We start from the raw sequence: 15,615 nt of genomic DNA on the forward strand, positions 1-15,615 counted from the left end.
ATCCCTCTTCACCTCAGAATTATGCAGCCGTCTGCATTTAAGCAATACTCTGCTTTTTTGTTCTTCCTGCCAAAGTGAACAACCTCACATTTTACCGCATTAAACTCCATTTGCCAAATCTTTGCCCACTCACTCAACCTATCTATATTCATCTGCAACGTCCTCATGCCTTTTCACAACATACTTTCCTACCTATCTTTGTGTTATCTACAAATTTAGCTACCATGTCTTTGCACCCTTCAACTAAGTCACTGATGTAAATCGTAAAAAGTTGAGGCCCCAGCATAGGCCCCTGTAGGACTCCACTCGTCACAGCCTGCTAATCAGAAAAAAAAACATTTTTGCACACTCTGCTTTCTGCCAGCCAGCCAATCTTCTATCCATGCTAATATGTTACTCCCTACACTATGCGCTTTTATTTTCCATAATAATCTTTGATGTGTCCCCTAACCAAATGCTTTTTGGAAATCCAAGTACAGTACGTCTACAAGCTCCCCTTTGTTTGTCGCGCATATTACTCCTTCAAAAATCTCCAATAAATTGTTTAAACATGATTTTCCTTTCACAAACCCATGCTGACTCTTTCCGATTGCCTTGGGTTCTTCTAAGTGCCCAGCTATAATCTCCTTAAGGGTCAATTCTAACAACTTCCGCACGACGGACATGAAAGTAACTGGCCTATAGTTTCCTGTTTTCTGCCTCCCTCCCTTCTTGAATAGAGGGGTTATATTTGCTACTTTCCAATCTGAGGGAGCCTTTCTAGAATCTAGGGAATTTTGGAAAATTAACACCCGCATGTCAACTACCTCATTACCCACTTCTTTTAAGACCCTCGTACGTAATCCATCAGGACCTGGAAACTTGGCAACCTGCAGCTCCATCAATTTGCTCCCTGGTGATTTCAATTTCACCAAGTCCCTCTCTCCCTTTCACCTCCTGATTTGCAACTATTACTGGAATGTATTTTTTGTAACCTCTATGGTGAACAGGGATGCAAAATATTTGTTCATTTCTTCCACCAAATCCTTATTATCTACTATTAACTCCACACAGTCACTCTCTAGAGGACCAACATCCACTTTACTTACTCTTTTCCTTTTTAAGTACCTATAGAAACTCTTGTTATCAATTCTACATTTCTAGCTAGCTTCCTCTCATACTAATTTCTTTCTCCTGGTTAACCTTTGCCTTTCTTTATATTCTGTCCAATCATCTGTCCTGCCACTCATCTTTGTAGAGTTGTGTGTTTTTTGCATAAGTTTGATGCTTTCCTTAACTTCTTTAGTTAATCATGGACGCTGGGTCCTCCCCTTAGAATTTTTCTTAATGATAGGAATGTACTTACTCTGAATACTCTGAAATATCCCCTTAAATGTCTGCCACTGCTTCTCTATTGAGCCATCCTCTAGCCTAGTATCCCAGTTCACTTCAGCTAGCTCAACTTTCATCCCCACTTTGTTGACCTTATTTAAGTTTAAGAAATTAGTCTTAGGTGCCTGCACTCTGAGGTCATTAATTAATCTTGTCACATTACACAATACCAAGTCTAATAAAACAAAAACCAAAATAACTGGAAAACCCAGCAGGTCTGACAGCATCTGCGGAGAGGAATACAGTTAACGTTTTGAGTCCGAATGACTCTTCATCAGAACCAAGTCTAATAAAACCTGTTTTCTGGTTGGTTCCAGAACATGCTGCTCTAAGGCATTATCTCAAAAGCATTTTCAGAACTCCTCATCAAGGCTACTACTGCCAATATGATTTTTTCCAGTTGATATGTAGATTAAAATCAGCCATGATTATTGCCATCCCTTTATCGCAAGCATACAATATTTTCTCTTGAATACTTCATCCTCACTGTGGCTATTATTGGGGGGCTTGTAGACGACTCCCACTTATGACTTTTTTCCCCTAATATTCCTCGTTCCCACCCAAACCGATTCTATATCCTGATCTCCTGAACCAAGGTTATGTCTAACTATTGCACCAATGCTCTCTTTGATTAACAGTGCTACCCCTCCACCTTTACTTAGCTTCCTATTCTTCTTGAATGTCTTGTACCCCTTGATATTAAGGACCAAATCTTTGCCGTCCTGCAGCTACATCTCGTAACTGCTATCAGATCATATTTATTTACTTCAATGTGGGCCATCAGTTCATTTACTTTGTTATGAATGCTACGCACATTCAGACAGAGAGCCTTCAGTTTTGTCTTTTTGTTACCTTTGTAACATCTAGTCTTGGCTGTTGATGTATTCTTAGGTTTTTTCTCTATGTCCCTTCCTGCCATTCTCTGACTCTTATTTCTCATGTTACTATTTTGCTCTTGACTCTACACCTCTCCACCCAAGCTTGATCCCTCACTCCTCTTGTTTAGTTTAAAAGGCCTTTCTACTTTCCTGGTTATGTGATTTGCGAGGACACTCGTCCCAGCACAATTCAGGTGTAAACCGTCCCAATGGTACAGCCCCAACTCTCCCCAGTACTGATGTCAGTGCCCCACAAACTGGGACCCATTTCGTCTACACCAGTCTTTGAGCCACACATTTGTCTCTCTAATCTTATTTGCTCTATGCTAATTTGCAATTTGCCAATTTATAGCAGAGCATTACCAACTTAGCCATTTTGTGGAGTTTGGGGATTAAACCTTCATTGTCAAGCCAATTGTTGATGTAACGCTCTTCCTGTCGGCAGGTTCTTCTATTCATTGTAAATGTACCAATCATACACAAACATTGGTAAAAATATTATATGGGTTATTTAATTGAAGAATAGTCTACACACATACAGTGTTAACTGGGAGGCTGAGATTGCATACTGTCTTGTAGTGCTGCTGCTGTATACTGAGTACAGAGTCATGGGATCACTCATCACACACTGTCTCAGTGGTAACGATTGACTACTATTTAAGATATACACCCTCAACGGTACATGTATATCATATCACAACAACTCCTTTTTTTTCTAAACTAGTGATTTACTCTTAACGAATCACTGTATTTACAAATAGACTGGAAAAATCAGATTGGCAATGGTAGCCTAGATGAAGATATCATAGAATGTTTTTGGGATATTCGTTTAGAACTGCAGGCTCTGGAATCAACCAGAGAGCGGGCAATACTCAACCTGCCATTGTGCAATGAGATAGGATTAATTAATGACCTCATAGTGAAGGCGTCCCTAGGTAATAGCGATCATAATATGATTGAATTTTACATTCAGTTTGAAAGGAGGGAAGAGGTTTTTTTAAATATTTGTTCATTGTTTTAGGATGTCACTGGCCAGGTCAGCATTTACTATCCATCCCCTAATTGCCTTTGAGAAGATGATGATGACCTGCCTTCTTGAACTGCTGGAGTCCATATATGTAGTGTAGGTATACCCACAGTGCTGTTAGGGAGGGAATTCTAGGATTTTAACCCAGTCACAGTGAAGGAATGGCAATACAGTTTCAAATCAGGATAGTGTGTAGCTTGGAGAGGAGTTTGGATGTGGTTGTGTTCCCATGTGTCTGCTGTCCTTGTACTTCTAGATGATAACAATTATGGATTTGGAAGGTGCTGTCTAAAGAGGTTTGGTGAGTTCCTCCAGTGCATCTTGTAGATGGTACACACTGCTGCTAATGTGTGTCGTTGGTGGATGAAGTGAATATTTGTGGATAGGATGCCCATCAAGTGGGCTGCTTTTGTCCTGGATGGTGTCAAGCTTCTTGAGTGTTGTTGGAGCTGCACTCATCCAGGCATCACGCTCCTGACTTGTGCCTTGTGGATGGTGGACAGGCTTTGGGGAGTGAGGAGGTGAGTTACTTGGTGGAAGATTCCTAGCCTCTGACCTGCTCTTGTAGCCACAGTACTTATAGGGTTGTTCCAGTTTCTGGTCAGTGGTAAACCCCAGGATGTGGATAGTTGAGAATTCAGCGATGTGATGCTATTGAATGTCAAGGGGATATGGTTAAATTCCCTTTTTTTGGAGATGGTCATTGCCTGGCACTTGTGTCTTGTGTGGCGTGAATGTTACTTGCCACTTGTCAGCCCAAGCCTGGATATTGTCCTGGTCTTGCTGCATTTGGACATGAACTGCTTCAGTATCTGAGGAAACACGAATGGTGCTGAACATTGTACAATCACCAGTGAACATCCCCACTTCCGACCTTATGATGGAAGGAAGGTCATTGATGAAGCAGCTGAAGGTGGTTGGGCCGAGGACACTATTCTGAGGAACTCCTGCAGTGATGTCCTGGAACTGAGCTGAGTGACTTCAAGCAATCACAACCACCTTCCTTTGTGTTAGGTATGACTCCAAACAGTGGAGAGTTTTCCCCCTGATTCCCATTGACTCCAGCTCTGCTAGGGCTCCTTGATTTCACATTCAGTCAAAAGCTGCCTTGGTGTCAAGGGCAGTCACTCTCACTCCTCACTAAGTGTAGTGTTTTGAATTTAACTAGGTGAATTACAAGGGCATGAAAGCAGAGCTAGCAAAATTGAACTGGCAAATTAGGGATAGGTCAACAGAGATGCAATGGCAGAAGTTTAAAGGGATATTTCAAAATACACATAATAGGTACATTCCACTGAGAACAAAAAATTCCAAGGGGACGTCCCACCATCCATGGTTAACGTAAAAAGTTAAAGAGAGTATCAAACTTAAAGAAATAGCATATAATCGTGCAAGGATGGGTGGAAGGTTGTGGTGAGCTGCCTTCTTGAACCTCTGCTGTTCATATGATGTAGGTACACCCTCAATGCTGTTAGGGAGGAGGTTCCAGGATTTTGACCCAGCGACAGTGAAGGAATGGAGATATAGTTCCAACTCAGGATGGTAAGTGGCTTGGAGGGGAACTTGCAGGCTGTGGTGTTCCTATCTATCTGCTGTCCTTGTCCTTGTAGGTGGTAGCGGTTGTCAGTTTGGAAGGTGCTGCCTAAGGAGCCTTGGTGGGTTTCTGCAGTGCGTCTTGTGCACAATTCTGCTACTGTTCATCGGTGGTGGAGGGAATGAATGTTTGTGAAAGGGTTGCCAATCAGGCAGGCTGCTTTGTTCTGGATGGTATCAAGATTCTTGAGTCTTGTTGGAGCTGCGCTCATCCAGTCAAGTCGAGAGTATTCCATCATACTCTTGACCAGTGCCTTGTAGATGGGGGACAGGCTTTGAAGAGTCAAGAGGTGAGTTATTCACTGCAGGATTCCTAGCCTCTGACCTGATCTTGCAGCAATGGTATTTATATGACTAGTCCAGTTTCTGGTCAATAGTAACTTCCAGGATGTTGAACATCACCAGTTCAGAATTTATGATGGAAGGTAGGTCAGTTTTCTCCCTGTTCCCATTGATTCCAGTTTTCCTAGAGCTCCTTAATGCTCTGTCAAATGCTGCCTTTGTGTCAAGGACTGTCACTCTCATCTCACCTCTGGAGTTCGGCTCTTTTGTCTGTGTTTGACCCAAGGCTGTAATGAAGTCTGAGAAGGAGTGACTCTGACGGAACCAAAACTGAGTGTCAGTGAGCAGGTTATTGCTAAACAAGTGCAGCTTGATAGCACTGTTGATGATACCTTCCATCAGTTTACTGATGATGGAGAGTAGACTGATGGGTTGTAATTTGCCAGATTATATTTGTCCTGCTTTTTGTACAGGACATACCTGGGCAATTTTCCACATAGCTGGGTAGATACCAGTGTTGTAGCTGTACTAGAACAGCTTGGCTAGGGGTGCGGCAAGTTCTGGAGCACAAGTCTTCAGTACTGTTGCTGGAATATATTCAGGGCCTTTGCAGTATCCAGTGCCTTCAGTTGTTTCTTGATACCATGTGGAGTGAATTGAATTGTCTGAAGACTGGCATCTGTGATCTGGGGACCTCTGGAGGAGGCTGAGATGGATAAGCCACTCGGCACTTCTGGCTGAAGATTGTTGCAAATACTTCAGCCTTACCTTATGCACTGATGCGCTGGGCTCCTCCATCATTGAGGATGGGGATATTTGTGAGCCTGCTCCTCCAGTGAGCTGTTTAATTGTCCATCAACATTCGCGACTGGATGTGGCAGGACTGCAGAGCTTAGATATGTTTCATTGACTGTAGAATCGCTTAGCCCTGTCTATCACTTGCTGCTCATGTTGATTTGCACACAGGTAGCCCTGTGTTGTAGCTTCACCAGGTTGCCACCTCATTTTTAGGTATGCCTGGTGCTGTTCCTAGCATGTGCTCTTGCACTCTTCATTGAACCAGGGTTGATCCCCTGGCTTGATGCTAATGGTAGACTAGGTTACAGATTGTGGTTGAGTACAATTCTGCTGTTGCTAATGGCCCACAGCGCCTCACGAATGCCTAGTTTTATCTTGCTGGATCTTTTCAAAATCTGTCCCATTTAGCACGGAGGTAGTGTCACACAACCCGATGGGACGTATCCTCAATGTGAAGATGGGACTTCACGCCTACTGATACTGTCATGGACAGATGCATCTGCGACAGGCAGGTTGGTGAGGATGAGATCAAGTATGTTTTTCACCACCAGTGTAGCAGCTATGTCCTTTAAGACTCAGCCAGTTTGGCCTGTGGTGGTGTTACTGAGCCACTCTTTGTGATGGACATTGAAGTCCTCCACCCAGAGTACATTCTGCACCCTTGCCACCCTCAGTGCTTCCTCCGATTGGTGTTCAACATGGAGGAGCACTGATTCATCAGTTGAGGGGGGCGCAGTACATGGTAATCAGCAGGAGGTTTCCCTGCCCATGTTTGATCCGATGCCATGAGACTCCATGGGGTCTGGAGTCGATGTTGTGGACTCCCAGGGCAACTCCCTCCCAACTCTATACCAATGCGCTGCCACTTCTGCAGGGTCTGCCCTGCCAGTGGGACAGGATAGATCCAGGGATGTTGATGGTGGTGACATTGCCTGTAAGATATGATTCTGTGAGTATGACTATGTCAGGCTGTTGCTTGACTAGTCTGTGAGACAGCTCTCCCAATTTTGGCACAAGCCCCCAGATGTTAGTAAGGAGGACTTTGCAGGGTCGACAGAGGAGGGTTTGCCATTGTCATTCCTGTGCCTAGATCAGCATTGGGTGGTCTGTCTGATTTCATTCCTTTTTACGGGCTTTTTAACAGTTTGATACAACTGGCTGTCTTGCTAGGCCTTTTCAAAGGGAATTTAAGAGTCAACCACATTCCTGTGGGTCTGGAGTCACATGTCGGCCAGACCAGGTAAGGACGGCAGATTTTATTCCCTAAAGGACATTTGTGAACCAGATGGGTTTTTACGACAATCAACAATGGCTTCATGGTTATCATTAGTCTTTTAATTCCATCTTTTTTTAAAATTCAAATTCCACCATCTGCCGTGGTGGGGTTTGAAACTAGGTCCCCAGAGCATTACCCAGGGTCTTTGGATTATCAGTCCAGTGACAATACCACTACTGCACTGCTGTAAATCAGGAAATGGAAGGGAGGGAGGAACTCAAGAAAGTTACAATCAGCAGGGAAGTGACACTGATAAAAGTGCTGAATCTGAGGGCTGACAAGTCCCCAGGTCCTGATGGACTTCACTCTAGGGTCTTAAAAGAAGTGGCTATGAGATAGCTAATGCATTGGACTTTAATTTTCCAAAATTCCCTAGATTCAGGGAATGTTCCATTAGATTGGAAAATAGCTAATGTAACCCCTTTATTCAAAATGAGAGGGAAATTACAGGCCAGTTAGCTTAACATCTATTATAGGGGAAATCTTAGAAGTTATTGTGAAAGAAGTAATACCAGGGTACTTTGATAAATTCACAGTAATCAGGCAGAGGCAATATGGTTTTGTGAAAGGGAAATCATGTTCAACCAATTTATTAGAGCTCTTTGAAAGAGTCACATGTTCTGGGATGAAGGTGGATGTAGTTACTTAGATTTCCAGAAGGCACCATTTGATAAGGTGCCACATCGAAGGTTATTGTGGTAAGTAAAAACTCATGGTGCGGGCAGTAGCATATTCACATATATAGGGTGTTTATTTGTATGGGATGGGCAATAAATGCTGGCCCAATATCCCATACAAATGAATAAAAAAAATAGAAGATTGACTGGCTAACACAAAACAGGGCTAGGTATAAATTGTGAATTTTCTGTTTGGCAAGGCTTAATGAATGGTATACCACAGGCATCTATGCTTGGGCCTCAACCTTTTGCAATTTATTTTAATGACTTGGATGAAGGGGCAAAGGTATGGTTACTAAATTTGCTGATGATACAAAGATGGATAGGAAAGTAACTTGCGAAGAGGACATAAGGAGGCTCCCGGGGGCTATAGATAGGTTAAGTGAGTGGGCAAAGATCTTGCAAATGGAGCATAATGTGGACAAATAAGAAATTGTCCATTTTGGCAGGAAGAATAAAAAACAACATTATCTAAGTGGAGAGAGAATGCAGAGCTCTGAGATGCAGAGGGATCTGGGTGCCCTAGTGCATGAATCACAAAAGGTTATGTGCCTGTACAGCAAATTATTAAGAACACTAATAGAATGTTATTGTTTATTGTGAGCAGAATTGAATACAAAATTAGGGATGTTATGCCTCAGTTATACGGGGCATTACTTCTTGACTATTATGTACAGTGTTGGTCTCCTTAATTAAGGAAGAATGTAAACATGTTGGAAGCAGTTCAGAGAAGGTTTGCTAAACTAGTGGGTGGGTTGTCTTATGAGGAAAGGTTGGACAGGTTAGGCTTGTATCCACTGGAGTTTAGAAGAGTAAGAGGCGACTTGATTGAGGGGTCTTGACAGGGTGGATGTGGAGAGGATGTTTCTGTTTCGTGGAGAATCTAAAATAAGGGGTGACCCATTTAAGACAAAGATGAGGAAAATAAATTTACCTCTGAGGGTAGTGAGTATTTGGAACTCTCTTCCACAAAAGGTGGTGGAAGCAGGGTCTTTGAATATTCTTAAAGCAGCGCGAGAAAGATTCTTGATAAGCAAGGGAGTCAAAGGTTATCGGGGAGAGGCGGAATGCGGAGTTGAGGCCACAATCAGATCAGCCATGTACTTATTGAATGGTGGTACTGGTTGGAGGGGCCAAATGGCCTACTCCTGCTCCTATTCATATGTTTGCATGTAATTTGACAATCCCCTTTTGGGTTAGTTTCAGACAAAGGCGTTGAATCAATATCAGCACCCTTCTGTCTCCCTTGAGATGGGGGAGTTTTTTCAATCCACGAAAGAAGTCAGGTGACTCTCCAGCTGTCATCTTTTGCAGCCTTTCCTTAGATTCAAAATAAAAAAAAAACATTTGAAATTCAGAATATGCTGGGGCATAACAGTGCATTCGTTTCAGAATGCAAATTGGATGTTTGCGCCTGCACTGGTATTCAGTTTTGCATACAATGTATGCTGTATTGCATTCGTGGGCATATAATCTGGATGGTGGTTTAGGTTTATGCTGGTGCCACTGCGCCAATAACTTCTTTGATGTTCACTGTGTGGGATGTCTGCTCATTTTGTGTATTGATAATCTGATTATCCTCATCATTGGACCATGTAGCTTGGATGATGCCTGTTATGTGCTCTTGGTTGATTGGAATGATGTGCCTGTCTGGACTCTAGTTGTGGCTTCTTGTGATGCTGAACCACCTGTTCCAGTTGTAGCTTTCTGCATTGGTGCTTTCAATGTCCTCTGGTGCCACATGCCTTGCATGTATTATTAAAAGTTGGAAAATTTCTGGGTTCATGTATGAGGCCCCACCACCTGCATAGTTTACTAGACTTGACTGTATTGACTATTGTGCCAATGGTGGATGAATACACAAAGCCTATAGTCTCTGTCTACCCAATAGTCTGTCTTTGTTCTTGCTTCTGCTTTGGAGTAGTGCTTTCATGGTGCAACCTTTGGGTTGGTCCAAGAGGTCTTTTTGGAGAAGGGTCATACAGACTCAAAATGTTAACTCTGTTTTTCTCTCCACAGATGCTTCTAGACCTGCTGAGTTTTTCCAGCGTTTTCTGTTTTTGTTTCAGATTTCCAGCATTGGCAATATTTTACTTTTAACCTGGGTCTTTTTGGAATGTTTCCATTGGGGTTGGTGCTTTCACAAGCTCGATTATTCAATGGCTAGCTCAGCTGCTGTGAAGTCACTATCATGCCCCTCGTCTCTGCAAATACTTATGAACTGGTCAATGGACTCTGCCCTTTGTTGTCTAAAGGACGTGAATTTCAGACGGTGTATTTGGAAGTGGATCTTCGCTTGTAATTGACCTTCAGGTGTTGACCATATTTTATCTGGATTGTGCTAAGGTCATCGTCCGATAGACCTGAAGTGTTCATTCTGTGGAGGCCTTCATTGCTTATAGCAATTTTAATCTTAATGGCTTGTTTATCTGCTTTGGAAATATTAAGGTGCAGAAAACAAAGCTCTACATGTTGCTGGACCAAAGTAAACTCAGATAGGAGGCCTGCTATCTTGCCTTTATGCCACTATCAGCACCTTCTTTAGTCTTTAACAATACCATTAATGCTCCTTTTGTCCTGTGACCATGACAACTTTGTCAAATTTCTCCTGAGCTCCCACCTATCCCTAACCTTCTATTTTGTTCCACTTGCTCCACCCTTTCTTAAACAGTATAAAATCCCTTGCATTTCTACTTCTCTTTAGTTCTGAAGAAGAGTCGTAAAGACTCAAAACATTAACTCTGTTTCCCTCTCCACAGATGCTGCCAGACCTGCTGAGTTTTTCCAGCATTTTCTGTTTCTATTTTAGATAGTTTTGATGCCTTTCAGTTGAGTGTTGGAAATTGTGTGGTTAGCTTGTGGCTTTTTGCAGGTTAATTAGGACCTCAGGTGGAACAGGAATAATTCCTCAGGCATTTCAAGACCTTTCAGTAATTAGTTTGGCTCCCTGTATTGCAATACCTTAAGTGGCCACAGACTTAGCTGGTCATAGGCTGTCACTTGACTGTAATGGTGGCACTGTTGAGCTACTAATGCTTTCCTGGGCTTCAGCTCTGCCCACAAAACAATGATATTGGTGCAAAAATGGACTGCAGGCTTGAAAGGTAAAATTAAGCACTGAAAAAAATACTTTTTAATATCTTCTTCAAGCAGTTTGAAGCTTTCACTGAATAGATTCGTCTTCTCTAGTCCAGTGTCCAATGTTTAATCTCCCCCAACCTCCTGAAGTGATGGCGTGAAGCAGTAATGAATTCTCCGCTCTGTGGAGTTCTGCTTAAAGCTAGGTCCCTCTAGCTTTTTAATATTGGTGATTTAATGTCTGTTCCTGCACAAATTGCAGAACGAAATGGTTTAAACTGTGTAATCTCTCCCAATTTTGAACACTTTAATCAGGACCCGATGCCTGATAGCTGGAGCAAGGTTGATGTCCCAGAATGATAGTGTGGGTGTCTAGGACTCTTGCAGTGCTGCGGAATCACAGTGAGTACTTGATAGTTGTTTCACTTTCACACCAGCTGCATGTGAAAGGGTTAAGGCATGTATACCTCTCCGTCAAATCTTCAAAACCCACACTGCTGCCTTGTGACATTCTCCTATTTGTCATAAACATACAAATCATACTACAAGAATTGGTAAAAAAATACCATGAGTTCTTTATTTGAAGATAAGGCTTTGTACATACCATTTTAACCGGGAAGCTGAGTGTACAGACTGCCTTGTAGTGCTGCTGCTGTATACAGAATACTGAGCCATGGGACTAATACCTCGCATCCTGCCTCAGTGCAAGTGATTGTCAGCAGTTTAAGAAAGGTGGCCTTAAAAGTACATGCACATCATATCACAACAGACTCCCCCATTCTCTAGACCTCAATGGTGAAAGGGGAGGCAGAGAAGTAAATCCATCTATATTGGTACAGGGTTGGGGGCGCGGGGTGGGGTTGGGTGAGGTGATGGGGTTAGATTTACATTATTCCTTTTACAAGTCAACTATGATTAAAGTATTCAAATGTTGTCAAGTGAAAGAAAATACACAAAGATTGACCAGTTCTGTATAACTATTAAGGCGTACGCCATTATGCAACACTTCTACAGTAGCCCATTGGTGGGAGGTCAGTTCCTTAAGCTGAATGTTGCGTTGATCAGTGGATTTGATGCTCACCATGGACCAGTTCTTCCGATGGCCATAAGAAGACTTTATAGATCCATTCACTCTACTTGCAAGTGGGTGCAAAGAGTCCATTTCTTCGTTCTTGCTATCGGGTCATGTAAGTTTGCCAGTTTGTTTCCTTCTTTTCCTGAAAACACAAACGCGGATCAATGCTCCTTTTAATTTCCCTTCATTGTTTGTTGACTGCTGTGCCTGCACAAACTTAAAGGGACCTCGCTTTGTGCACAGCATCTTTATCTCCAGCGTAGAAAATTCTCGATTGCCAGGAGGCCAAGCCCCTACGCAGCTGAGGGGGAACGCTGACTGGGTTGCAATTTTTGACTGCCCGAGGTCATTCTCTCACCTGGGAAATGGGCAGCCAGCAATTTAAAATCGGGGGTGGGGTTGCTTTAACTCGCCAATAATGGCTCATTCCTGGTGCTCAATAAACAATCAGTCCATGCTCCTGAAATCAGTGGGAGGGAGGTTCAATAATGGAGGCCTCCAACTGGAACTTTAACAGTGAATAGTCAACAAGCCAATTGATCCAACGCTCAGGACCAGATATACATGGATTTTACACGTACTTTATAATGTCTGTTGGCAATGATAAAATTACTTCGGCTATTGTGTAGGTGGGAATCAGGCACTTTATGGATTTTGAAAAGTCACTTAAAAAAAATTGAACCCTTTCCATTAACAGCACTGAAAGTTGTACTGCACGCAGCTTGAACACTTTAAACTAGGATCCTACAGAAGTTTGACGTGCCTCATTTAAACTGTGCTAAATGGGGTCCAGCACCAATTAAAGGTCCCCAGATGACAACATTTCATGTGCAGAGTGTGCACTGTGCTGGCATTGAGCAGCACAGCCAACAGTCCTTATGGGTACAATTGCAAATGACTCAGAAGGCAGCGCAGGAAGCTTTCATTTTTTCTTTTAGTAGGTACATGAGGAGGAGACCCTTCTCCAGATGTAACCAGCTGAATGGCAGAATGCAGAAAAGGCTGAGCTCCTATCCTCCCAGAACCTCAACGCTACCCAGAACAAAAACAGCCTGTTTGATCGACACCCCATCCACTATTTTAATCATTCAATTCCTCTACCACCAGCGCACAGTGGCAGCAGTTGCAGATACACTGCAACTTGTCAAGGCCTCTCCCAAACTGGCAATTTGTCTCATATAGAAGCGCAAGGGCAGCAGACACAGGAGAACACCACCACTTCCAAGTTCCACTCTAAGTCACACACCACCCCAGCTTGAACACATATCGCCCAGTATCTTCATCATCGCTGTGTCAGAATCCTGGAGATTCTTATCTAACAGCACTGTGGGAGCAGCTCCACAACAAACACTGCAGCAGTTCAAGGAGGTTCATCACCACCTTTTCAAGGGGAATTAGGGATGGGTAATAAATGCTGGCCTCGTCAGAGATGCCCGCAGCCTGACAATGAATAAATAAACGGACCGGTAAGCTACAGTGAGGTGCCCATTGGATGCCTGCAGATTGCCAGCAAAATGCCTGGACTTCAAAGTGATAGGATGGACACTCTGCTAACTTCATGCTTGTTCTGGATGCTACTTGAAAATTGTCCCCAGACTCCCTCTAGTGCAGTTCTGGTTCCATTTACTCTCCAGTACTTCACCTAAGGGTTTTTTATTATTTGGGATGAGGATATTGCTAGCAAGGCTGGCATTTATTGCCCATCCCCTCCCTACTTCTACCTTGAGAAGATGGTGGTGAGCTGCCTTCTCTTGAACCACTACAGCTCAGGTGGTGAAGATAATTCCATAATTCTGTTAGGTAGGGCGTTCCAGGGTCTTGACCCAGCAATGGTGAAAGAATGGTCAATATATGTTATTATTCAGGATGGCTGTGTAATTCAGGGGATTGGGAGATGATGGTGCTATCATGCTACTGCACCTCTCATCCCTCTAACTGGTGAAGGTTTGGGAGGTGCTATCGAAGAAGCCTTGGCAAGTTACTGCAGTGCATCCTGTAGATGGAACAAACAGTAGCAGTGGTGCAGCAATGTTGGAGGAAGCAGACATCAGTCAGTCTCCCTCTCTTTCTCAAGAGAGACAGAGAGAGAGAGAGGGAAACAAAAACAGAATTACCTGGAAAAACTCAGCAGGTCTGGCAGCATCGGCGGAGAAGAAAAGAGTTGACGTTTCGAGTCCTCATGACCCTTCGACAGTGTTGGAACACCAGGCCTAGGAGCCAAACACCTACTCTGTAATCTGTTTAGATGTAGCACTAATACACAAGTGTTAATCAGATAGCAGAGTATGTCCAAAGTCTGTCTACTAACCAAGTACCACACCTAGAGTCCAAGTTAGATGGTCCATCTCAGAACAAACTCAGCCTCCATTGCTCTATGGAATAGAGAATTCTAAATATTAATGACCTTCTGAGAGAAGAAATTCCTCCTCATCCCCAACTTACATGAGAGATGCCTTATTCTGAAACTGTGACCTATAGTTCTAGGTTTCCTCAAGAAGGAAAAATCTTTTAAGCATTTACCTTTTCAAGCCCTCTCAGAGTTTTATGTTTCAATAAGATCACCTCTAATTCTTCTAAAATCCAGTGAGTATAGGTTTAACCTGATCAACCTTTCCTCATGGTGCAACACCTTCATCCCAGGAATTAACTTAATTGATCTTCACTGAACTGCTTCCAATGAAAATACATCCCTTCTTATATCAGGAGATCAAAATAATGCACAGTTATGCATGTGCATGTGCAGTAAAATTATACAGAGTGTCTAGGTGTGTATTTGGTTAGTAGACAAAAAGTGGGGAGGTGGATCTAAGCACAACTGCTCTTTTGAAGAGCCAGCACAGGAATAATGGGCCAAATGGCTTCCTTCTATTTTGTAAGTTTCTATGATTCTATGTAAAGAATGCAATGGCTTTGATGTCTCATAGCAGAAGCAGGTTTTGTTTTGGGAGTGATGCCTTGGTGTCTGGACAATAGCGGAGGGTGATGAGAGGTTGGTAATTGGGGTTTACATTCCCTTCATCAGAGCACAATAACAGTGAGCACAGAATTCATGGGGTGCTCCAGTGTTTTTCCTTCCCTGCATTGACAGATAAATCTTAATTTACTTGCATTTTCTGTTTTCATTCCAGATCTGCTTCACTTGCAAAACGTTTGTCTTCACCTTTCTAATTTACCCATATTTTCTAATTTTTTTTTGCTGGCTTCACCTTTCCCTTGTCTCCCCAACTATTTAAGCATTATTTTGCCTTTATTTTATATCACTGTTTCATGACTCTGATGATCTTTTACATCATTAAGCTGATTTCCATTAAGCAACTTTCAGGTCATAAACCTCCTACTTGTGGTTGGTATATCTCTTCATTCCCCTCTTCTTCTGTTCCTCTCTCTTTCTCTTGCCTTACTAATTTGTTTCTTAATCATCTGCTCTTCAATCCCATTGAAGGATACATACCTGAAATACTGAACCTGTCTAAATTTCTCTGTAAGATATTGACTGACCAATTGTGCATTTCCAGCATTTTCTGTTTCTGTTTTAGCTAGCCAGTAATTTTGTAGTTTTC

Source organism: Carcharodon carcharias, chromosome 7 (assembly GCF_017639515.1).
Source record: "Carcharodon carcharias isolate sCarCar2 chromosome 7, sCarCar2.pri, whole genome shotgun sequence".
In the NCBI taxonomy this organism is placed as follows: Eukaryota; Metazoa; Chordata; class Chondrichthyes; order Lamniformes; family Lamnidae; genus Carcharodon; species Carcharodon carcharias.